Source organism: Macrobrachium rosenbergii, chromosome 4 (genome assembly GCF_040412425.1).
Source record: "Macrobrachium rosenbergii isolate ZJJX-2024 chromosome 4, ASM4041242v1, whole genome shotgun sequence".
Lineage (NCBI taxonomy): Eukaryota > Metazoa > Arthropoda > Malacostraca > Decapoda > Palaemonidae > Macrobrachium > Macrobrachium rosenbergii.
In genome coordinates, this window is record NC_089744.1 from 58,404,960 (window position 1) to 58,430,577 (window position 25,618).

The following is a 25,618-nucleotide window of genomic DNA, read 5'->3' on the forward strand; positions in this document are numbered from 1 at the left end:
TACTGATAATGTTGATAATGAAAATAACTTTTAAAAAATTAATATTGTCATAAAGAGTAAATAAACATTACTAAACATGGAGTATATTAATAATAATTCTAACATACCTGTGACTAAAGGACATATGGTGCTTAATGAAAAAAATCCGTAGATTCTAAAAATTTCCAAAAAACTATATATTAGCATACATACATATTATGTGTGCTAATAATCTTAACAAACTTATGAATAATGAATAATGACAAAGATAACGGTCATTCATTCATAAAAATAATCATTGATGGAAGAAAAAACATGCAAAAATGTATTATGGCATAAAATGGTTTTACTAACCAAAATTTAAGAAGTTCTTGTAATGTTTATCATTTCTGTAGAGTAATCAGTTCCGTTAATCCACAAACAGGCAGGGGCCATCAACAAGGAGTTGAAGGGAGGCCGGCAATATTGAAAAGACTGCTCCACGATTTACGTTTGTAATTGCTGACAAAAAGGCAAGGAGGTGGAGACACGGATATAGTCGTTGTCACAGAGTTTGGTAGTGTTCATGGCATCGAAAGCCACAGATATTTTTTCGCTCTGTGTCCTTTGTTCTTGTTCAAGGTGAGAGACATCTGTTCCAACCCACCCCTCATCTACAAACACTTTCGTGAGCTGCTCAAGGGTGTTGCAAGCATCCTTATTCACCAAGCAAAAATCGATATCATAATGGCAACTGAAAATCTTGCGATATTTAAATTAAACCTTGGCACATCAGACTCTGACATCCATCCAGTCAAGCCTAGGTGTGCTTACGAGTATAGTACCTGGAATTTCCTGGTGCTGGAGTTTCTGCCCCTCAGGTCCTTTGTTTTTTACTGTTGTTAGTCTTTCTTCAGGCAACTTCTCCATAGCAGCATGGGTCCTTTTAGCTTTAATGCATGAAAGGAGAAGAAGGCAGCCATGCAGTGTTATTTCCTCGCCTTGAATCAACAGAGTGGCTCAATATCCACTTCTTGCTTTCTTCGGCCTTAGCTCGCTTCCTTAGTCTTGATTGGTTCCCTGCGAATATTCTTTGGATGTTTTCTGACCGCAAGTTGCAGTGCCCCACTGACCAGTGTGCACTGAAGATTACATTAACTGATTTATACCCCACTCTGGAAAAACAACCGTTCTTGCAGTTGCAGGGGGGGAGGGGGTGGAATCAACCTTCTTAGTGGAACAGTTTTCTTGGTTCCAGTTTTGGTAAGTCAGGCCAAGGTTCTTTTGCCTTTTAGCAACATTAGGAGCCCATATTTCTGGTCTACTAACCTTTTCCTTCCTTTTCCCTGATGTTCCACATCTTCAGCTTCATCTGTAGAAGGTCCTACAGGTTGGGAACCACGGCTGGTGGTAGCACCAACACTGGCTTCAAAACTGATGAGGGTGACACACTTGCCTATACGAATGTGGCACAAAGGAATAGAGCATCACATTCTGTATAACTTTCACTATTAGAGGGATGCACTCACGCGTTATCTGTTTAGTCATTATTCCGCTTTTCACGCACTAGCATTTCCTTTCCGTTTTCCATCTCTTTCGTATCACTGCTTTCCTCTTCACCCCCACCTACTAGGACACTGCCTTGTTCAATAACTCCACCACCAGGATCTACGCTTTTCACGATATCCATGGACGCCTAAGTTACACTGAACACTTCCGTAGAATCTACGTTGTCTAAAATTATTACAGCGGTAATGTTATCACTCGATGATTAATAATACCGACGATAATTACGATAAAGATTTTATGTTCGGAGTAAACACGCGTGTCAAATGAATACTGACTATTCCGAGCGCTGATTGGTTCTCATATGATGATAACAAAAGCGCCGATTGGGTAGACCACCGATCGGCTTAAAACATTAGCGACGATGATACCCATCCCTTACAACGGCACTCCTAGAATATAACGCCTAGTGTGGCGGCCAGCTACATGGCGTATAATGCTTCTCCAAAAACGTGGAGCACAGTTGTTAATGTTTCCGATAAACCATGATAGAGTGGAGTGTGGACTCAAGTGGCCTGTGACCGAGAAAAATAGTTCAATCGTAAAGCGTCTCTAAAACATTACTCTCAATATATACTGTACTTTAGAATTCTGAAAAATATACGCCTAAAATTAACGTAGCTTCTGAGTTCTAAAATAAAAAGTTTTGATTGTCTGGCCTTTGATATACTTGTTTGAAATCTTGAAAAGTTGAAAGTCATAATGCTTTAGTAAAAATGTTATTTCTAAAGGTACCGACCTAGCAAAGTTCGTAACACCAGTAAATTGATAGTAATAAGTAAAGAGCACCACTTCAAAATAGCCTTTCCCCATTTTAGCGCTGTTATTCATAGTTTTAATCTTTCTCCCACTGTTATTTCTCTTTATCAGTAGACCTCTTCTTGATCTATTTTAATACTGGAGAAATCTGAAATGGAAGTTCTCAGCTAAGTAGGTCTTAATTTATTCAAGACCCTTTGCCCATTGTCCTGTCTGGTCTTCCATATCGCCGTTCTCCCATACTGAAGAATAATGGTATCCATCGTCGTTCTGCCATCTGCTATTTGGGTATTCTGATTAATTAAGGTAGTCTCTCCCACAAATCAGTACTGATTTTTTCACTTCAGTTTACTTTTTCACTGGATTTCTTTCTTTTGGTTTACGTGTGACCTGCGTGAAATCAAGTCTTCTTTCAGCTGCAAAAGAACGAAGTCAAAATTGTTGCTTCTTTACAACAAATATAATTTGGCCACCCGTCCACTGGGTTGAAGGCGAAAACTCGTCCCCTGCCATAAACGTAACACCAGTCAGCCAACCTTCCACATGTTATATTGAGATGTAATTATGAATATCAGGAAAGCGATTGAAGGTTTCTGTTGTATCTGCCTTCTGTATCTGGAAAATTGTCATTTTAACTTAGTGTATTTCAGCTGAACTATTCTGTAGTGGGGTGCCTCCGCTTCCAGGCAGTTTCCTAACACTTTCAAACGACTCATCTCAGTCTTAGTCCATAGAATACTATTTCCATTTGCAGTTAATGTCACGATGGAGTCGCTTTGACTTCCGCCCATAGTCATCTTCTTTATTTTATTGCTTCGGTGGTGGTTTCCATCCGTGTTTCTTTCATTTGACTCTTTTATTGACAAAGGTAGGGGTTGATGGTGATGAATTGGCCTTCTTAATGTAACTTTATAAGCGCTCCCTATCAATGGGATTTTTATATATTCTTATATATTTTTCTTCTTTGCCTGTCAGTTTTTATTTTCATTTATATTTCTGACATTGAAACACCAGACTGAAGAAAGAGAGTGAAGCTTCGAAACTTGAGTTTTGTTTATCAGTAAAAGAAGTTCGCATCTTCTATGGTTTATAATAATTATAGTAATATTCAAAAGGACGTCTTGTATTTATTCATATGGAAAAGAAACTACTATATAAAATACAATTAAAAACTAGTTTAATACAGGTTTTAATTTTATATTTATAAATTACTTTTTCGCATGTGTAATGTAACTGGAAAGAGGACATAAATTCCTTTGTCAAATTGCCAAGTCGTTTCAAGACCTCGAGAACCTTCTGTGTTAAAACGAACTGTTATTATTAGCCAGACACTGAATTATTATTATCATGTTAACATAAGGCTGAACGCTGTATATTAATTTTATTTTTGATAACGAGAAAGTTCTGTGAAAAATGGAAATGGTATTAACACCCAGTATAAAAGACATTGCATGGAAAGAGTCGTAATCTCAGATAAGAAATGACTTGAGTGTCGTCGTCACATGCACTCTAATCAACGAGATTGGCATCGCGGCTATAAATCATAACATCCTTTACAAGCACGATGATGCACAAAGCAATGGGAAATACCTTCTCCCTCATGAAAAATGTACTGAGGTAAGGGAGGCATTTGCCTTTTTTTTCTAATTTTTTATAACAAGGCTGCATATGATTGGATCCCCTTGAATTATAGGCCATAGAAGGTAAAAGCATGCATAGTTTGATGAGAAATATGGACGTACCCTAAAAATTCGTGATGTACACGCGATTCAATACTCTCATGATTAGGGAAGTGCAAACCCCATTCACGTAATACAGTATTTAACACGCCATCTCTCTCTCTCTCTCTCTCTCTCTCTCTCTCTGTCTGTCTCTCTCTCTCTGTCTGTCTATATATATATATATATATATCTATATATATATATATATATATATATATATATATATATATATATATGTATGTATATATGTATGTATGTATATATACTGTATATATACTGTATATACAGATAAAGTATATACATACAGAGAGAGAGAGAGAGAGAGAGAGAGAGATGGCGTGGTAAAAACTGGAATAATTGAATGGGGTTTCTACTCACCTAATCATGAAAGTATTGAATGGTGCTTACATTCAAGAATTCTTACAGCACATCCACATTATAAAAGGGCTAATGGGAATTTCTAATCAGCGAGTATTGTAAAATATTTTATAATAAACAATGCCAGTAGCTACTGAAAACTTACGTATAATCATGTGGGTACTTTACTCAAATTGTAAAACCCTACCGTTTAAATCGTTATAGTACTGTGCTATGATACCTTCTTTTCGTTAATTTTCTGAAAATGATAACACCACAAAGTCCGTCTTTAATATATTTTCCATTTTCATCAGATATCATTTCAGTTGCCTGGAAATTCTGTAAATCAAAACTATGACGTTTTGGAAGACAGATTTTAGCAAGAAGATTTGCGAAGGCGGACCGGAACTTACACACGCAACTCTACCACTTGTTTTCTTTTATATCTTTCCAATGAAACATGGCCTGGGAAAAATGACTGCATGAATTTCATGTGCATTACATAATCGTGTTATGACTAGGCTATTGAATGGTAATAAGACTTAGAAAGTTGATTGCTATCGTTTCATTAAACAAATTAATCCGAATACAATAATTTGTGCGTAATTAATTTTCTGATGGAGGAACTTCCTTTACAAAACCTTAGCCACACTTCTGGGAAATTTATATACAACCCCATATTAAAAAAAATGACATTGTATTATCCCAACAATTCGTTTATTAATATAAGGTTAATATTCGTTTGTCAATGCTATTTTTTGATAGTTAAAGAGATTTGCCATTTCAACACTAACTACGCTATATTAGGGCAAATTCAAGAATTTTGGATGCATTATAATAAAAAGAAGTTATATCAAGATATTCTAAGTTTTTTCATAAAAGTTAGCCATAGTGGCTGTAGCTCTACTTTATGAACTGTAACATTTTACCGCGTTATATATAACTTTATTTTTATGAACGACCTTAATACCTTATGAAAATAATTAAATGATAATGTTATTATTTTTATTCTTATTACGGTTAAATTTGGACGTGAGAAAGAATGAATTTTGAATTTAAATTTGGCCTGTCTTTGAAGGTAGATTTGATAAAAACTAATAATTATTTTTCCAATTTCATAATTTTTGGAAAAAATAAAAATGTATTTGAAACTGTTTATACACACTTGTAAGTGAATTCTCTACCTAAAACATCTTAGTATGCAAAAACCCTTCTGACAGAAGAATCTCAGCTATACACTATATTTGAAACATAGACCCAGCTTAGGTTCAGTTTAATGAGGCACCATTAAACCAATTACGACATAGGGGAACATGTATAAAACGGGAGTGAAATAATTTCCTTATCCTCAGATCTAATCTGTTTTATTGAATTAGGTATTCTTCGTTGCATTTAACACTCATAATTGCAGTGTCGTGAAAATAAATGAGAAATTTTTCTTTGCACTGAATGGAACCAGCTCTTGAAGAATCAGCAAGCCAGCCTCTGGTGTTTATGTAATGTTTCATTGATGGATATGGTTAATTCATCAAGTACTGATATTGGAGGACGAGACCACCTTTCTAATTGGCTTGATATTTAATAACTTATCGATGAATACTCTAAGCCTTTCCGGTGTAAGACTTAACCCATCACTGCTGGCTTATGGATGACTAGAAATGACGTGTCTTTTCCAAGAACTCAAAAAAACAGTAACAGGAATTTTGATTAGTTCTGTCACATAATATAGCAGAGTTATTCCTATGTTGTTAATATACATATACACACACACACACACACACACACACACACACACACACATATATATATATATATATATATATATATATATATATATATATATATATATATATATATATATATGAAAAGTATTTCTCACTACGCACAGCAGTCAGTGCCCGAAAACTTTCAAAATTTACGGGTTTCCAGTAAGGGTTAAGTTTCGTAGATATTCTTGTTGTGATTGTGAGTTTATAGTCTGCTTAACCTCTGCAGAACAATGGCCAGGTCATAAAAATCGCTGAGTTGCTGGCATAAGGTTCCCGACATTGTTCAAGACTCGCTGCGCAAAAAATGTGATGAAAAATAAAGTAAAAACGAGAATGCCTAATTTTTTTAAAAATTGAACGGAGTTAGTGTTTTCTTCTGCACTCCTTTTTAACCAATTATGAAAACAGGATGGTCTAAAAAATAAACACAGTTCAGAATTATTCGTCAACATCTATCAGAGACAGATATATCAATCTTTGCGAACTCTGCAAATGTGACTTACCCATAACATTTCATAGGGTCATATATTTGCTGAACTGAAGTGTTAAATGTTCTTACTGACAGCTAGTAACGAGTTAGTTGTCATCATAAACTGAAATTTATTCCGAAATAGCAAAGAAACAGTAGCTCTAAATAAGAACAGAGAATACTGTTCTTAATAACGGAGATTTTGTCCCATGCTTATCCAATACAGAACAGAGAGAGAGAGAGAGAGAGAGAGAGAGAGAGAGAGAGAGAGAGACTTGCCTTCTAATATCACCGCAATTATACCTAAAATGAAAGAATATAATCATCCCTTCCAAAATAATGAAATTTATGTAAAAAGCAGATTAATTAACAACAAATTGCATGCTTTATAAAAAGACATCACAACCGAGAAAGCCAATTACGAACAATAAAATATTTTGTCAAAAAAAGTAGGAAGCGGATATTAAGTACTCACATGCACTGGGACATAGCGCCCCCACGCTACGCACACACCCACACACATGCACACGCACACACACACAGGCACACGCTCACACACACACATATATATATATATATATATATATATATATATATATATATATATATATATATATATATATATATATGTATATAAACACGAGAATATATGCAGGATATAGATGAATACGGCAATGTTTGCTGTGAGGTCCGACGTGCTGCTGATGAGCTCCCTCCATCTACATAGAAGGAAGGAGACTCGGTTTTTTGTCAGACTCAAAGCTATATGCTAAAAAGTTATATGATGAAAAATCTATCCAGGACAAATATGTTGCCCCTGTTATCCACAATATCCACAGTTAGAGTCAAATGAGATACGAGCAAATAATAAGCCTTATCCGTGTTCCGGATTGACGTATATTAGCAACCATTTAAACACTGCTGTCGTACTAGGTAACATGCGGTTATCAAGCCGGTGGCATACGAGCTTTATAAATTCCGTTGGAGAGAGAGAGAGAGAGAGAGAGAGAGAGAGAGAGAGAGAGAGAGGACGACTTACCCTCCTGTCTGTTCTTGTTCGACATACCTCACGTCTCCGCATTCCCATGTCTCCCAATATGCATGTTGGTAGGAGAGTGAGAGGGGGTGGAGGGAGGGAGAGAGTGAGAAAGAAAAAGAGAGAATTAGATTCGTGCAGTATTTTTGTATAGTGACCCTATTATTAAACGACTCAACATTGAAGTAATCAGAAAAAATATTTCTTGAATATACAAATCTACGCGCACAAATCTTATGTAAATCCTTTTAAATGATTCGTATAAACCTTCTAATGGCAGAATTTCTTACATGGCCAACTGGTTTTTCTTCATTTCATTAAATTTCGCCTCATGAAGCAGGTATAAGTCTCATTAAATAGCCTACCGTCTGTCACCTCGTTCACTGAATTCCGAGGCTGACAGGTTAATCTACATGAATTTGACCACCGTTCCGCGATAGTCCAACTAATTTATCCAATACTGTCTTAGCCTACTTCGCTTAGGTAGCAGTTGTCATTTGCTATTCTTGGTGACAGAGCATTTATCAGATTAAAACACTGACAACGAATGCTTTCTTGGCTGTCCATAACATTTAAAGAATTTCAACCTTATTATAAAAATTTATGGTTGCAGGTTTTTCAAATGATCTGTGCATAACCAACAGAGAAACTGCAGTACATTTTCATGATTGCATGAACTTATTCCCTCTCTTGTACAGTATTTTGCCAAGAGTATGGGAAGCTGCCCTTTGCGGTCTTAGTATTGGCCACACATGCATGACGTAATGGATTTTGAATACCTGAGCACCCCAAGGCTTCTGTCATGACCGTGTGAGTCCCTTTGTTATGCAGATCTAGCTGGATGAGAGCCAGCAGACGAGAAACAATTAATTAGCAAACAGGCGACTCTTTACAGGCTAAAACCGTGCAGTCTAAACTGTTCTCCGAGGGCTCTAACTTAATGATGATATTTCGTTAAATTATTACTATTATTAACTACTTCACATGTTTTGTGTATTATGAATAATAATAATAATAATAATAATAATAATAATAATAATAATAATAATAATAATGAGAATAAGTCACTTTTAATCTGCCATTTAAATCAAAATTTTTTCAGCACAGCAGGCATAATGATAGTAGTGCTGGCGGCCGCGAAGGATAATCTCGATTTTTGTGTCATGATTGAGTACGTGTTCACGCTACTGGTTCTTTGTAATCAGTTTTATCATCTGCTTTTATGACCGATATGCGTCTCATGATAGTATGCAGTTGTGTCCAGAATTATAGCATAGTTATTTACACACATAGCAATTAAATCTTTACTTACTGGCGTAATAAACTAATTAACCTTGACCTATTAACAATCAGTCGTAATTATGGCGTGTTGCCAAACAGTAAAAACACGAGCAACTTAACGAATCGACGAATTGCGTGATTCCCACTAATCATAATTACCTCCTTTGGCATCATGAAGTCGGACAAGATATGATTATTACTTTTTATAAATTTTCTTTTAGTGTGATAATTCGCATAAGCAGCCATTAACAGACTTTTAAATTAATTCTGTTTGCGCGTTAGTTTTATTTCTCGAGTATTTAAAATAAATTTTTAGTTTGTCACCTTGTTACACCGTAGCGAAGCTAAAAATTACATTAACGTTTCTGGGAAATTAAAAATGTGTGAAATTTTAGACTGCCGTGAGCGTAATTTGTTTTCAAGGTACGATTTTTAAATACATTTGTGCTAGTTTCTGCAAGTTTCACAGAATACTCTGCGAATATAAGAGTATAAAAACGTCAGAAATTGCTATTTTAGTTTCAAGACGCATTTTTCAAATAATTTTCCTGTTTAAAATTGGTAAAATTCAGATAAGACTTATAAGCAAAGGTGAAACTGTCATATCTATTTATCGCAGGAGGAATACACGACAGGTGCAAGAAACTGGTTCAAAGAATGCTCATTATAATTTTCAGATCAGAAGATTAGCAGTCTGAAGGATTTTTTTTGCAAGATAATTTATGGTTCAGATTTGTTTTCGTTTGTACCAAGCTCAGCGGTACTTTTAACATCTAAATTTGTCACTCGCTTATGCGAGTGTATTGCGAGCTTGTATATTGTGTTCTGATTTATATACAGGTGTGCGTGTCTTTCTAAATATTTCTTTTTAACATTCAAGAATGTTTGTTATTGCAGACTAAGGGTTTTTCTAATTTCGTCATGCCTTGTACGAACAGAAAAATTTCCCTAAAGGGAAACGGTTACGTTTTCCACAGGCAAGTATCTTATTATTCTTCGGCATATTGAAGCCCAGGCCACATATATATCAGGACTTCAGCTCGCGAACATGAAAGCGGTGGAATATTACGAGCTTTGGTTTGCATGTTTTGCATTCCACACGTGGATGAGTAACTCCATTGCATTTGCATCATGCAAATCTTTGGGGAACGTTTACCTCTGAAAATTTACGTTGCTCTCACCTTCTCTCTCCCTCTTTCGGTGGCCCTTGAACTTGTCGAAGAAGTTGCTTTAAAGAATTGTTCTCATTGCTTTTGTAGTAATCCATTTTTTTGTATGACGTTAATTTTCCTTCTCTTTAATAAACGTTCCAATCAGTATATCTGCTCGATTAATGTTTCTAGTACTGAATGCCAGACAGTCCCTACTTACCTAAAAACAAAGGTAACCATTCCACCGATATCCGTCAGTGCTATTCCCTTCCTGAAGGTGCCAGGGGTACCAAGGGGATTTTCTTCACCCGTCGCTTAACATGAAAAGAGCGAGAAGTGCATAATCAGTAAATTAGTTTTATAATGATACTTATCAAATGTTTCCCTAATATATGTCATTATATCAAATGAAAAATAAAGGGGCCATTTTACATGTAAAAATGGGAATTTATGTATACAGAATAAAGAATATCTTTAGATAAAGTGGCTACAGTGATTGAAATCTGGATAAGTTGTATGAAGAATGTAAAGATATCTGCATGAACTGAGAGGCAAATAGGGCTAATCAAGAATTCCACGTAGAATTGCGATTCTGCTACCTAATCACCATTCTTCTTCACACTTTTACCATTTCTTAATCAAACCCGTAATTTCCAAGTTTTCTAGAAATTGCACAAGTGCAGCGGTGCCAAAACCTGTTGTTAATAAGGCACTAAATTTCTTATGATTTTTATTTTCAGTATGTTCAAGTTCTACTAACCATTTTCATCTTTCGGTAGTAGAAATTTGTTCGTCACACCTAAATACTTCAGTCACTGGGTTTTCCTGGATGTTATGACTCGAGTAAACCTCATCAACAGCGTCCCCAGCAGGGTGGAGGAGTCATTAACGTAGGTTAAATTCAAGTAAAAATAACACGGGCACTACTTAGAGTCCCTCGCTAACCTTGCAGGGCTAGCTTACAGGAATAAAATGAATTTACTAGGATATCAGGTCAATTTTATTTATTAAGATTATTAAAGGCCAACGGAGCTCGTAACATTGCGCCTTTTTCTAGCTAGGCTCAAAGAAAATAGGTTATACGGAAGGGAAGGGAGAATGGTGTCACTTAACCACGATGGGGGCGAAGGAATTGCATTATGGCTCAGGAAAAATAGAAGCAGGATCAAAACTTCAAAGTTTTAACATAAGAAGAAAAGAAGTAGTCGTTGCACTACGTAAAGCGAGGATTGCAAACATCCACAGAGTAAATGTGGGATGAGGTGGTCTGACGAGTGTTACGAGAGCTGAATTTAGAAAAGGTCTGCAAGCCTGTCCCAACAGGACACTTTCTAATCTAGTACAATTTAGCGATTAATGTTTTTTGTTTATTTACTTGAAATGGAAAAATGCTTAAATCTTATATTACAAAAAGCGAGTAGCCTATTGTTTATGGATATAATTCATCATTCGTATTTATTGCTTAATTTTGTTCATTCCATATATTCTTCCTATATTCTGAGTGAAAGTTTAAATCTTAACTTTATACCTGCGCATCCCCCTCGCTTTATCAATAAATCCGGACCCAGTGTATTGCTAAATTCAATTTTCATCAAAGTCAATCCACCGCAGTATTTTTCATGAAGTCGAAGTGCCTCCTTTTTTCAATTCATCTAGTTCACATATGGCCAGTATCGTTGTAAGTTGAAACTCTCCTGAATAGTTATAACGTCCATTATCTTTATAAATGTTCTATTATTTGACGTGATGCATTATCATTTCTTATTCGGGATGGGCAATGAATCTTAGAACGAAAGGCCTTGATCAAGTATGCAATTAAAAAAGCAAAACATATGTGAAAAATACTACTAAACTTCAGAGGAAGGGACGATCTCGTGTCATAATTCCGGAACAAGAAAAACATAATTCTTCAAAGAATTACATATTTCGGAAGTTGAAGAAGAGGAATATGTCCGGTCAAGAGACTACTGATCTTCCCAAAGCATATAAAGCACGTGGCAGCGTATCAAATGACATGTATCTATAGGGAAAGGAAAATTTAATGCAACATAAGGGCAGAGAAAAAAGAATGCAAAATAAAGTGCAATAACTTAGCCTAGACAAACAGCTTTTGAGTCAACTTTGTCAAATATAAAGAAACAGTAACTGAAGGCTTACGTCCCGAACAATATAAATTGAAAGACCCAGTTGCCCAGCTATGAAACAATCATTCACAATCTGAAAGGCTAAGAGCAATGTAAATTTTGATGTTAAATTTGGAATCACCAAATTTTCCAAATTATACCCTAAGGTATTGAATCCTCAAAAATGCAAGAGGCATTAGTGAAAGACAGAAATCTTGAAGGGAGAACTGAAATGGAAATTTATAAACATCTCAGAGATATGAAAGTTTTCTCATTTAAACATGTTCTGGATGTCAAACGAGGAGGGGGGAAGTTCGAAAACAAAACCTGTGAGGTTTCCCAGTTCTAAAGATGCTTCTGCTTACTAACTGTACAAAAACTGAAAGGATGTAATTGTCTCTAATCCCTTGTAACATAGAACTCCATTACCTGTTCTTCACCTCAAGGAAATTACGTTCTCCTTCATAATCCCAGGAATACAATGAAGGCCAATTTACTTGATAATAAGACTCATCTAACATTTCCAGGAACACAAAAAAGCTGGTGGTTACGATTAAACAAGAACCTTCACCGCAGCTATTTTTGCTCATCAACTTTCATAATTCCAGACCATTTGGAGATGGGATGTGTTCTCTCATTTTTAAATCATTGATTGCTTTGTTGTAGATATACAATAGCGGCACTTACAAGTTCCCTTTGTATGCTGCGATAGAATAGTGAAAGACAGACATTAAATAATTAAAGGAAAATGTACGTTCATGTTTATTACACTTTCACTGTGGCTTTGCCTACACTTTCTTTACTTTGTTTACTTATATAGTTATTGATGGAGTGGATATAATATTACATACGTGTTTTGCTTTAGTTTCTTTCGTTGTCTGCAAGCTTAGAGGAAGGTTCAATGAATACATTTTATGTTCTCGAATTTTCATGTTTGACGGCGTCTTGTCATGCCTAGTTTTCAATGATAAATCTGTAGTCTGTCCTTGACAAACATAAGAGTCTACTTCACTGATTAACTATAAGTAGGCGATCTTGAAACATAACGCCATAAAATACTTTTAGGACAGAGGTTTCCAAACTTTTTGTTTCTCGGTACCCCTTGGGCTTTTGTATAGGTTCCCATGTACCCCTAACACTAAAAATTATGCTTAATATTAAAAAAGAACTTTTTAATATTTTGATATTTTAAATTTATGGAGTCTGCATGTGTAGATTACACAGGTATCTTAAATGGTGATAACAGAAATAAATCAATTACTAAGGTAATTTATGTTTTGATCCAGCACATACAATTGTACAGTAGTAATTATTTTCTTCAGAACAAATGTACTCCCTGAAACGTGCAAATGTACCCCTGGGGGTACATGTACCCCAGTTTGGGAACCCCTGTTTTAGGAGATTAGAGCACGCTTTTCCATTTATTATTTGCGTTGGTTTTAGAATATTTTTTGGAATATATATCAAAAGGAAATAAGGAATCTAAATTTAGACTTTATATGAAATATAATACCTGAATATCGAAGAAGGTGATTCTTTGCTGCCGGTATTTCTAATCAATCGCTGATATTCCTAGTCTCTTACTCATCCCCTTCAGACCTAATTCTCTCTCTCTCTCTCTCTCTCTCTCTCTCTCTCTCTCTCTCTCTCTCTCTCTCTCTATCTCTCTCTCTCTATATATATATATATATATATATATATATATATATATATATATATATATAATACCAGGGCCTCATTGAAGCAAGATGGTATCTAAACAAAGATTTTTATTCAAAAGCTTTTAGGGACATGGAATTTTTTAATAAACTCTCCGTTAGATACTATCCTGTTTGAATGAAGTCCTATTATTAATTGTATTAATGCAATGAACAATTGTGCAAGTGATCATTTATATATATTTATATATATATATATATATATATATATATATATATATATATATATATATATATATATATATATATATATATATATATATATATATATATATATATATATATATATATATATATATATATATATATATATATATATATATATATGCCATGTCAGACTTTTCTCAGGAAGGAAAATATGTTCAGGTATGTCGACCAAAATAATTTTTCATGTGGCACTTAAATGAAAAAGAATCCCTGTTTCCATTAAAAATCAGTCTCTTCTCTGAAACCTCAATAAAGTTCTTCATTACGATATTTTCATAAATAAAAAAATAATTGTGCATTTACATTAAATCTGTGTTAAGTCTGAAATCATTTACGAAACACTGCCTTACCCAATTCTGAATAAAATCATTAACGTTACAAGTATCATCAAGGCTCCAAAATGTTTTTACTCAACAGCATAAAATACTGAATTTGCAAGCTTTTGCCGCTAATTGAATCTCCTACAGCTCTTAACTCGTTTATATCTTAAGCCTTCAAAACATTATTGCATTGCAACTGTTTCCATAGCAACTGTAAATGGAATCTCATGCTTTCGGAAATAGAATTAGGTAAAACCTTATTACGTCCAACTCACGTTACTCACACATTCTTTTAATTTCATCTAACATCAGCTTTGTGACAAGTGGCGAGATTTAATGAATCTACCACGAATATAAGTGGTTTTGCATCAAGTGTAATATATTTAACAAAAGACAACTTGACGCTATTAAACCAACATTCAAAATCTTTCATAGATTCTTAAGTGCCTGACTAGTCTGACCTTTCCTAAATATATAAATCCTTTATTTCTTATATATATATATATATATATTTATATATATATATATATATATATATATATATATATATATATATATATATATATATATATATATATATATATATATATATATATATATATATATATATATATATATATATATATATATATATATAATTTTGCGGCTACTTGGAAATCTTAGCTTAATGATAAATAATATTGCAAAGACCAGGAAGAACATTCTTTATTATACGAGCTTTCGAGGTATAAAACCTCATCATCTGAGCCAGCGTATCTGTGTCGTTTACTTGTTTGCAGTGTAGTCTGCAATACGTGGGATCCCGTTCCCGCTGGCTCAGACACAGAATTTTGGAAGACAGGTCTTTCTATTAGAACTAGGTTTCCTCTTTCCAAACCACCCTTTTCTGCCATTAGGGAACACAGTTTAGCACGGGACCATCCTTTCAATGATCTGGATTTTCAGGTAGTCTTTTTGTTCAAACAGACTGGACCTTTTGGTTTCAGAGTCGCTGGTTATTAAAAAGATGAAACAGGAATTGAACAACAACTCGTCTGGTATTCAACTAGCTATCGTGTAATTTCATAGTAGGTACACAATTGGATCGTTAAATATTTTACTTTGTGAGTGGTGGTTTGTTTACATTTCACCTTATTTTATATATTTGGTTAGTATTTTTGCTGAAGATTTATTATGACAATTCATTTTATTGTAATATCATTGATTCTGATCCTTGTCGGTTTTTCAGCCTGATGATGAGGTTTTATACCTCGAAAGCTCGTATGATAAAGAATGTTCTTCCTGGTCTTGGTAATATTATTCATCATTCATATATATATATATATATATATATATATATATATATATATATATATATATATATATATATATATATATATATATATATACATATATATATATATATATATATATATATATATATAAATATATATATATATATATATATATATATATATATATATATATATATATATATATATATATATATATATATATATAATGTTATCCTTTTCTACGAACAAGGTATCAGTAACAAAAGGTACACGACACTAAAGTGAAATTTAGTATGCCTAGATTTTGGAATAAACCTCTTTTTTTTCAAGAGTACAAAGAATACTCAGCTGATGTACGGTTCAAAGATAACATCCATTACAAAACAATACACGATCTCCAAGATTTTATAATCTATCTCTCTCTAAACCAAAACTAACAGGAATTCTCATAGAATGCAAACAGTCAAATGAGCACTGGAAATCAATAAGCAACCTGATAATCTGAGTACTTCGAGATTTCTGGTTAAAATAAGTAAATAAAGTAAATACGAATATTAGTCCAAGACAACTGGTGATCATGCAATTGGATATCTATATCTACCTCGAAATGTACTATTCAAACTTCTTCAAACGACTGAAATGGGCACTACGTGAATGAATGAGTACTCTATTGTGTCAATGCTCCTTGCATTTCATTATAACAACACCCTGCTGTGCAATATAAGCACTTACATTTACCTGAATATGGACACATGTTATTCATGATGAATATATGCATGCATGTATGTTCTCTCGTATACACCTCTTCCTATTTTTGTAAGTGCGTAATTCCTTCTCTTCGGTAGTCTGAAAACAGTGCGTAGAGGCGCCTGTGTGTCAACGATTTCTGGCGTTTACAGGAGGTCAATTTTCAAGTGCTGATCAGATTCAGTGTAACTGAACTTTTGGTCTATAGACAGAAATGCAACTGGGATAAACATATCCATTTATTTAAAAATTTATATAAACTGGTGGTTGTGTATTTAAATAACGAATGTTCCTTTTCTTTACTGTCTGATTACCTAAATGACGCTATGCTGAACCTTGGAAAAAAACAATGGGAGTTGGACTCATGCAAAGTAACAAAGTGCTTTGGGTTTCTAATGTCAAGGAGTTGTAAGTTTCTACACTGACATTTCGCTTCTCCTTTTCCTTTGTGGAGCAGAACAGAGTCAGGGACAGAGTAGCGGGACTCCCAGCTTCATAATTCAAATAATTCATTGTCCAATACCTCTTGGTAATTACGCGAAAAATGCGCTCGGAATGGTGCCATGCACAAAGGCAAATCAATACTCAATGAAAAGCTCCCTTCCCCACCCCTAGTTATCTGCTCTTAAATATACTTTCATGAACAGTGTTTGGATTGTTTTATAGTTTATAGTGTTGCAAAATGTCTTTGCGTTTTCTGATTTTTTTCAGCTTAGAATTTTTTATTCTAATGTATAATGTATTACGTAGAAGTATATTGTAATTAATATGTCAGCACTTGAAATATATATATATATATATATATATATATATGAAATATATATATATATATATATATATATATATATATATATATATATATATATATATATATATATATATATTGCATCAGTTAGAGGTAGTTAACGTTTATCTTGGAAACACAGGCCTAAATCCACGAATTTTTTATATATACATTGCTCCTGAGATTCTGTTGTTATGTACTGTACATGCGGTTATCAGTTATCTGTCTTTATGGTTGTGTTTTTTGTATACTGTAAGGTCTATTTATGAAAATAATTGTTTTTACATTTCAATATCTATTGTACAAATGAAGCTGTTATTATTTTCATAGTTTTCTACGGCAAAAGGGAAAATAGAATAATTTTCCAAGACTTGTATGTGCAGCAGATGAAAGCGGAATTGCAAACGTAGGAAACTGGGAAGATACACTTTGAATCAAAACACTGATATTTTGGCATAACAAAAGTCTAAACACTCCACTTCATCTCAAGAAGCCTTTTCGTTGATTATGGCGATCTCCTCTATATTCGAAGCATTTCTTGCTGAACCCTAAGTCCATTCCAAAATGCATAGCTAATAGCTGACTCTAATTAGAATATGTTGTACAACATATTTCATTCGAATGGTCTTTTATATATGCTTAAAGTCTAATAATCGATTGTGTGGTTAAATGTGTGCCTTGTGTAGGAGCATAATGCACATGGAACCTTGGTCCATATCGTAATGCTGGACTTTGGATTTGTTTTGGCCTTTATTCTTGATACTTATTTTCAAGGGACGAAGCTAATGACTTATTATTCGATGGGACTAGGCTTTCTTTGTGCCCATTACCCCTCTCGGTCTCTGTTCTTACCAATCTCCCCACTGCCCTTATGTATTTCTTAAACCTTCGTGTCTTTAACCTTAGCCCAAATTTCATCCTTTTTTGCCGTATATTCTCTTCTTTATCTGATGTTTTGTTAGTGGTGAACTTCCTTATTTATTCATAATCTGAAATTGTGCTCAAGAGTATTTGTGTCATAATCCTGTTATGAAAAAATGTTATTTTAGGTCTAGTCAGCACTACACTGGTACGTGCTCTTATTCTTAGAGCAACTCTATGATGAAAGCCGTGCAACTTGGGTGTTACATGGAAACTGAGAAAAGACAAGCGGGGTTGAACCTCTTTAAACCTCACAGTGCACATCCATCAGAAAGAGGGAAAGTTTTTAGCAGTCATTCTGAGTGTAGTAAGGGAAGGTTGGGAGTGAAGCAAAAAATACAAAATTGCTGAATCAAAAAAGTAAAAGCTTCAGGAGAAGTTGAAGCAAAAGTAAGGATAATTCCTAAGATATAATTTACTAAAGTTAACAGAAAACTCTTTAACAGGAGTGACAGAAAATTAATCGGGGGGGAAATATCCCTCAGATTTTAGGTAACTAGTTTCAGCGGAAAGAAATATTAGTTAGCTTTGGTCGCTAAGCGGTAGGGGAACTGGAGTGGAAAGGAAAATTCATAAAGAATTACATTTGCTTAAGTTCTGGTTACTGATGGAAGGTCAGGAAGAAAAATGTAATCAGGTAAATTAGGAAGGCTTTTGCGGTACGTTGGCGAGACAGATAATATCAGTTACATATTGTTGTCTTTCTTTCTTGATGACTTACAAAAAAGACAACCCTAGAAGCTGTGGTTTTTCAAGGGTGGAAAATCATCCGTTGGCCTCCTGACTGGTCAGCTCTCTTCTTCTTCTTCCCAGCTTGTTCCCATTTTTATATGGGGTCGTCGTGATGCCTTCTTTTGAAGGACTTTGATTTGGCTTTGGGGTAGACTTTGTAGTCCCGATCGGCTGCCCTGCCTGACATCGCTTAGACCCCGGTATTGTGTACATGTATTGTACCAGTTCACCAGCACTCTTTCTCCCCGCAGCGAGGAGTTGTTACGCGGTGAGGTCGACAGTCGAGACGTGTGAGGCGTTTATGTTTTTAGATGTTGGAGTAGCTTTGTTTGTGTGTGTAATAGTCTGTAACACCCATTTGCTTTTAAGCAAACCTGGCTGGTAAGCTCTCTAAATGTTTTAAATGCCTGAGTACGGAAGAGGGAAGATTGAGAAGTAAGAGGTTCAGGTAAAAAGACACTGGGAGGTGAAGATGGCTGAGGTGCTGGCGCCATTTGCAAAATTACTGATAATATATTCGTAACTGTTGCTGGATAGTCTTGTGCACCAGTTTGCCGTAATGCTTCAGTGTTTGCTGCAGTTTTGATTAAGGTCCTGAAGCTGATCTCGATGTTTTTGTTTATGCTTTCAATTGTGCAATGAGATAATTTAACACTGCATCGTTTGAATCATGCACAACTTGGTTCAGAATAGTTGGGGCACTTGGGTGTGGTCGATTTGCCTCTCTTAATCTTTTCTAGAAATAGTTTGTTCTTTACAATGGTCTGGTGGTGGCTTATTTTTGTCTATGCCTCGGTGTCGAAATAACGCCATATCTTAAGAAGCCATATATGGTAGGCAACAGGCTCTTTAAAGATGGCTAGTTTTTTATTATCTCGTCTCACATACGTTGTTGTGGCGTTCCAGCAACACGTGGATGGACAGGAATAGATGATGGCTCTAATTTAACATTTGAAAATCGGTGCTGACCTTCGGGAAACGCACAACTGCGCTATTTTTAAGGGGCGCATTAAATTCCATTTTTTCTGTAATTCTCAGTTTAGGGTGATTCTTTTCAAAGGCAATCCTAACTGCATAATATGTTTCGTCCTTACGATGGAAGTGCTCAAAACTTGGGCTGAGATAGATATTTTGGGAATTAGTGGTGGGAGGAAGAAGAGGTGGTGTGAGAGAGAAGAAGGACGGTTCTGAAGAATGAGGAGGAGGAATGGATGTGGAAGCAGAAGAAGGGAGAGAAGATGAGAAGAAGAGAGGGAGGGATTCGAAAGTGGAGGATGTCTTGCTAGTTCCACTGCTCTTATTCAGTGCTCGAAGGCAAAATTCGACTCTGATAAATATATCAAGTATTTTATATGGGCTTAAACCTTACCGATAACATTTCAATTAACATGGCAAGTTTATATGACTTAAACCAGCGAGATTCTCTCAACTATGTGGCTGTCCGACTTCACCAGTTTGTTTTATTGCCTTTTCTGCGAATGCTTTGTTCTCCAGCTGTACAAAAGAGAAAGAAACTAATCCTTCCTAATCTCTCGTAATGTGGAACTCCATTATCTGCTGTTTATCTTAAGAAGCTTACATTCTTTTCCACCATTCTACATCCTAGAAATATAATGAAAGTTATTTTCTTTCATAAAAAGAGAAGCTCATTGAACATTTCCGAGAATACAAAAAGTGGCTGCCAATTAAACAAGGAGCTCAGACTTTGCTGTTGTCAATGAAATGTTTTCGTAATTCCAGTCGGTATAGAAATGGATGGGTTTCCCCGTGTATCGTTAGTCGTGTTTTTGTAAACAGAATTTATTTACAACAATTACTCGTATCTGTTACTTTGTTTATGCTACAAACGTTTTATCAGTTATAATCCAACGATATGTTTCCTATATACAATTCTTCAAGACCAGTAATAAAATAAGGAGAATGTAACCCCATTTTTGCTTAATTCTTATAACATTTTTGTTTATGCTCTCTCCACTAGCATGCTTCATTACTTGATGAATGTTGATGATGTGTAAATATACCATAATGAACACGCTTTTTAGTTTGTTTTTATTCACTGCCTTGACGAACTGAGTATCTTTGTGTATCATCTTGATATTTTTAATGTTTCATTTAACATGCAGACCTCGACGATAAATCTTTTGCTTCACCGCAATGTAAACAGGTGTTTCTACATGACCCCCAGCTTCATTAAGTATGCTTATTACACACATATATACATATATATATATATATACATACTATATGTATATATACATATATATACATACATACATATATATATTTTTGGGGGGCAAAATATTTTTGTGTTCCACCTCTGTTCAATATAAAGTAGCCTATATTACAAGATTTGTTAACGACGCCAGAATACATTACACAACTATTTTTCTGTTTAATGTTTTCCACCAGTGATATTTTTTAGTTTATAAATGCTAGATAAAATATAAATATTCAAAAGTTTCCTTATCCTTATTCAGTAATTTATCATCTTTGTTCTCTACCTCAACATCTCAGCAGTACTGTTTTTCACATTTCTTTTAGGAACGGCAACAAAGTTCCAAAGGTAAATAAAACAAAACTGATTTACAGAGTCTCAATGCCAGATATATATATATATATATATATATATATATATATATATATATATATATATATATATATATATATATATATATATATATAAATATATATATATATATATATAAACATGCATGTTTAATATAATATATATATATATATATATATATATATAGATTAGTAATGTAAAACATGCACTGTTTAACAAATATTATATATACATATATATACCGTATACATATATAAATACTTTTTGTTAAACAGTACAGATTATGGTTAATAATAAAAATAAAACATATTTCTTTTCCATATATTTTGTTTATACTGATCCTCTAAATTCTATGAAGTAGAAATGCATTTCTTTCACATACGTGACAACGTATTATTTCCACAAGTTGCAATAAAAACTAGGTTAATTTTAAGATTGCTTAACTTAATTTTTTTTTATACCGGATATCAGAGCCCTTTATTACGGTACTGCTCTTATTATTTTTGTCACCCCCCTTAAAAGTAGTGAGTTTGAGGCAATTTGTTAGATAAAAGAACTAATCTCACCTCATCCTCGACCCTCTTCCTCTCCTGAGCAATGTTGCTTTTCCCCTTCTTTGTTATTGGTGCTATTTCGGTCACCGCTCTGTTAAGGCTACTCCTACAAGTCGGCCTCGTAGCACCCATCAAACCACTTCCTCCCACTTTTTCCTTTGAAGAAATCGGTAACCTCCTTCTAATACCAAGCTTTGGAATTATCCTCCTACTTCTGGTTTTCCTGAGTCTTAAAACCTTTCTTCCTTCAAGAAGTAACTTTATCGTCCGTTTCCCCCCCATACTTGATATAGCTTTCTTCGGGTCCTAACTTGGGAAATGGATCAGGTAGGAGTAGGCCCTTTGTTCTTTAGATAATCAAAAGTAAATTTACGAACTCTAAGGTGTAACCAAAGCCTTAAGGCATGACGGTGGTTTCCAGTTTTCCCTTAATGTCTAATATCATTGATTGCATATAAGTGTGCTAAAAATATATAAACAACATTAGAGTACTGCAATTGCTCTCTTTCTTTATGTCGGTCAGGAATTTCCTTCAGTTGTTACTACTATCGGCCTTTTGTTTAATTTGAATCTCTTTTCATTTTAAGTGCAACAGCAACATAAATGGGTGAAGGATTTCTGAGAAGTGTAGCTGTTAACTTATCAATGGGAGCATTAGCTTCCCGCTGCGCTTCCCTTCTTTGCAAAATAAGGTCTGTAAAACCTTGTCACAATTCACGTTCATAGTAAATGGTGCAGCGCTATTGCATGGTTCATTAGACTGGACTGAAGAGTTATAAAAACAACGCGAAGATGAAAATCAAGACCTGAATGACTGGTGAAGGATAATATGTACATTTCAAACGTTGAGAACATGGAGCTTTGAGTTAAAATTTTTAAGCAAACATTATTTAACACCATGTAACATCATGAGTAAGATGGTGGTGGTTTTATCAGCTTAATTGAAGATTTTTCGTAATTAAAAAAAGCGTAACTCTGATGGCAAGCGAGGAATAGCATCTCTGTGAACGCGGTATCGTATTTTGCTTAGCATTTTTAGCTACTTTGGTATTTCCGTGACCTCTGTTTAGCGAACGATACTTAAAAAATATGTTAAAGAAGGAATACCACAAAAAAAGTAATCTTGACTTATCTGGATTAAAATTGCTCTTAAATGGGGCAAAACGCAGGAAATGCCTGCTAAATCAATTGGAATAGGCTTAGCGTTTGCTTAACAGATATACTTTCCCTGCTGTTCTTTGTTTTTTTTTTTTTTTTTTCATTGGCATAATGATTTATTCGATAACTTTTACCATAGATGAATTATGTCTATGTATATTCGAAACTAGGTTGTACTTAGAATAAGATTTAAATGATAAAGCATCTTACCAAATGAGTACTTTGAGGCGGTCCTGGTCGTTTCGGGCATCCAAAACAATGTAAGACATTATGTTTATGGTATTTACCATTATTATTTCATGTTTTACGTACATATTTCATTTTGCTTTATATTACGGTCCAAATCTGATGAGATTTCACATATTCAAATGATGATGAAATCATAAATTAAACCAGGATTTGTTACACATATAGTTACAGCAATTTTTACTTTTAATTCAGTAATAAAAGTTGCTTTGCACGGTTTGCTTTCCTCGTCCTGAATTACTCCCACCAAGTGTGACTTTTCGGAACTTTGTCAGAAAACCTCGTTTGACAAAATGCATTTCGTTAAACGCTGTCTTTATATGTCACAAAGTGAAAAACGACGGCATATACAGTATCCTACAGTAGGCCTACTTACCGTAAAGAATTGTAAATGACTAACAAAATAAGGCAGGGGCCCTAAGCACCATAGTCACGTTTAAAAGGTGAGACTTGTTGACAAAACCAGCAACCTATAAGCCTAGGCCTATTTTGAGAAGGTGCACTATCTTTTTCTACTTTATATTATACAAGATTTGTGAGGTTATTTTTTCAAAATCGAAATTACCACTGCGCTCATGTGCCGCAGTAATGTTCTGCAAATATAAGGCATGACTGACAAGGAGACAATTATGTGTATGGCACAAAATTGTGGGTAAATAAAATTCAGCATGCTTTGCTTACCTGTCAAATGTTATTCCATTTTCTCTTGAAGAATTTCTCAGCCCATTCCTGCAATTGGAATCAGCGCAGCATTCCATTATGAAGATAATAATAAACGAAAATAATCCCAGGACACCCCAAGCGCCTATACAGTTTCCGCTGTTCCCGCGTTTGAAGATGCAAACTCGCCGCCCTGGTCGCGTCACACTAAACTACGTAGTCCTTGTATATGGATAATTATTTCTCCAGTAAGTATTGGCCTTCTCTGGTTTAAACATTACCCAGTCTCCAGACTTTCTTCGCCCATTTCCAATGTCTTTCGAATTGCGAACCTGTAAACGGTAAGCCTATCAAAAACTATTTGGAAACCAATTAGTTAAATGGCCATTAAGGCTTAGTGCATGGGACCAGTGGTTTCTATATATTTCAGTCATAGTAGGTGTGATAAACTTTTCAACCTCCAAGTACCCTGTCAAACGTTTTCTAAATTTCCATCAACCTACCAATTTTTCACCACAATTCAGTTCCATTTACTTCTTAATACGTAATTTCTTCATTATGTACAGCCATATCTCGTTTTAACGGTTAAAAGGGGGAGGGGGAACAATGGTCCAATATTGCCGATTGCCAGTAGTTGCCGAAATGGGATCTGTAGTGGTTACCAGCAATTACATTACGTAAAGAATAATGCTTTTAATCAAGCACATCATCCATTGTGACAATATAAAACACCTGCACACTGTAAATACGATACATTCAGCATATTTTTATTTTAAAATCAGACTTGCTATAGTTGGTGAAGTGTTCTTGATATGCCGTGATCGTATAGTGGGCGGTCAGAGATTTATTCTGAGTCATCGGAGCTTTGCAGTTCCAGTGATGTACAGGTGCTACCTGTGCAAAGCTGTGGTGGTACAAGTGTAAAAGGTGTTGGTTGCTTAGGTGACGTTGACGTTGGAGAAGTTGGTATCCCTGGCTCATCGGGTGAGGGTTGGAGCCGTTACAGGTTTGAAAAACTATCTAACTTGAGCTGTTTACCAATCATATTGTTCCCTCATTATAGCTTCTCGAAGAATTCTAGGATTTCCATAAAGGCCGGCACTAACGTTCCGTTATAATTGCACACTCGGCCTGTGCAGGCAAAACTGCATGTGAGCAACCTCCACAGTTTTTCTCGACTGCGCAGGCGGTCTGAGCAAATAGCTCATCTCAATCGATGAGCCTCCGGCCGAACGGCTGCTCATGCGCACTGCAACGTTAATGTGGCGAGGCAATTTTTTGGCTCAGTTGAAGTCAGTTCGCTGTCCGACGAGTGTCCGTCCTTAGAGAGCATGTACCAACATGGAGTTGAGTTTTATTAAATTGAAAAGTGTTTATACCTAAATTTATGATATATCAGATTTATTTATTTTAATAACTGATACGGATGTCAGAATAATATACATTTATAATTTTGCCATTTTTCCACAGGAAAAATAATTTTGTATAATGAAGGCTGAAAGTGGCAGCATCATTCTTGAGTGTCTTGAGATTTCACTGAA

At 34.9% G+C, this 25,618-nt stretch overlaps 1 long non-coding RNA gene across 2 annotated transcripts in view; it reads right to left on the reverse strand.

Annotated features, from left to right (window-relative positions):
• LOC136834954 (uncharacterized) overlaps nucleotides 1-25,317 on the reverse strand; it is a 90,391-nt gene extending 65,074 nt beyond the window's left edge. The window contains exons 1-2 of one of the 2 annotated variants that reach the window (XR_010851939.1): nucleotides 24,099-25,317; nucleotides 10,288-10,381 (exon numbers count right to left, since the gene is read on the reverse strand). This is a non-coding gene — a long non-coding RNA (uncharacterized lncRNA). Of the gene's footprint in view, nucleotides 1-333; nucleotides 1,873-10,287; nucleotides 10,382-24,098 lie in introns of those variants that run through there. The other variant, XR_010851938.1, reaches the window with a different exon arrangement.
• Nucleotides 25,318-25,618: the final 301 nt, after the last annotated feature.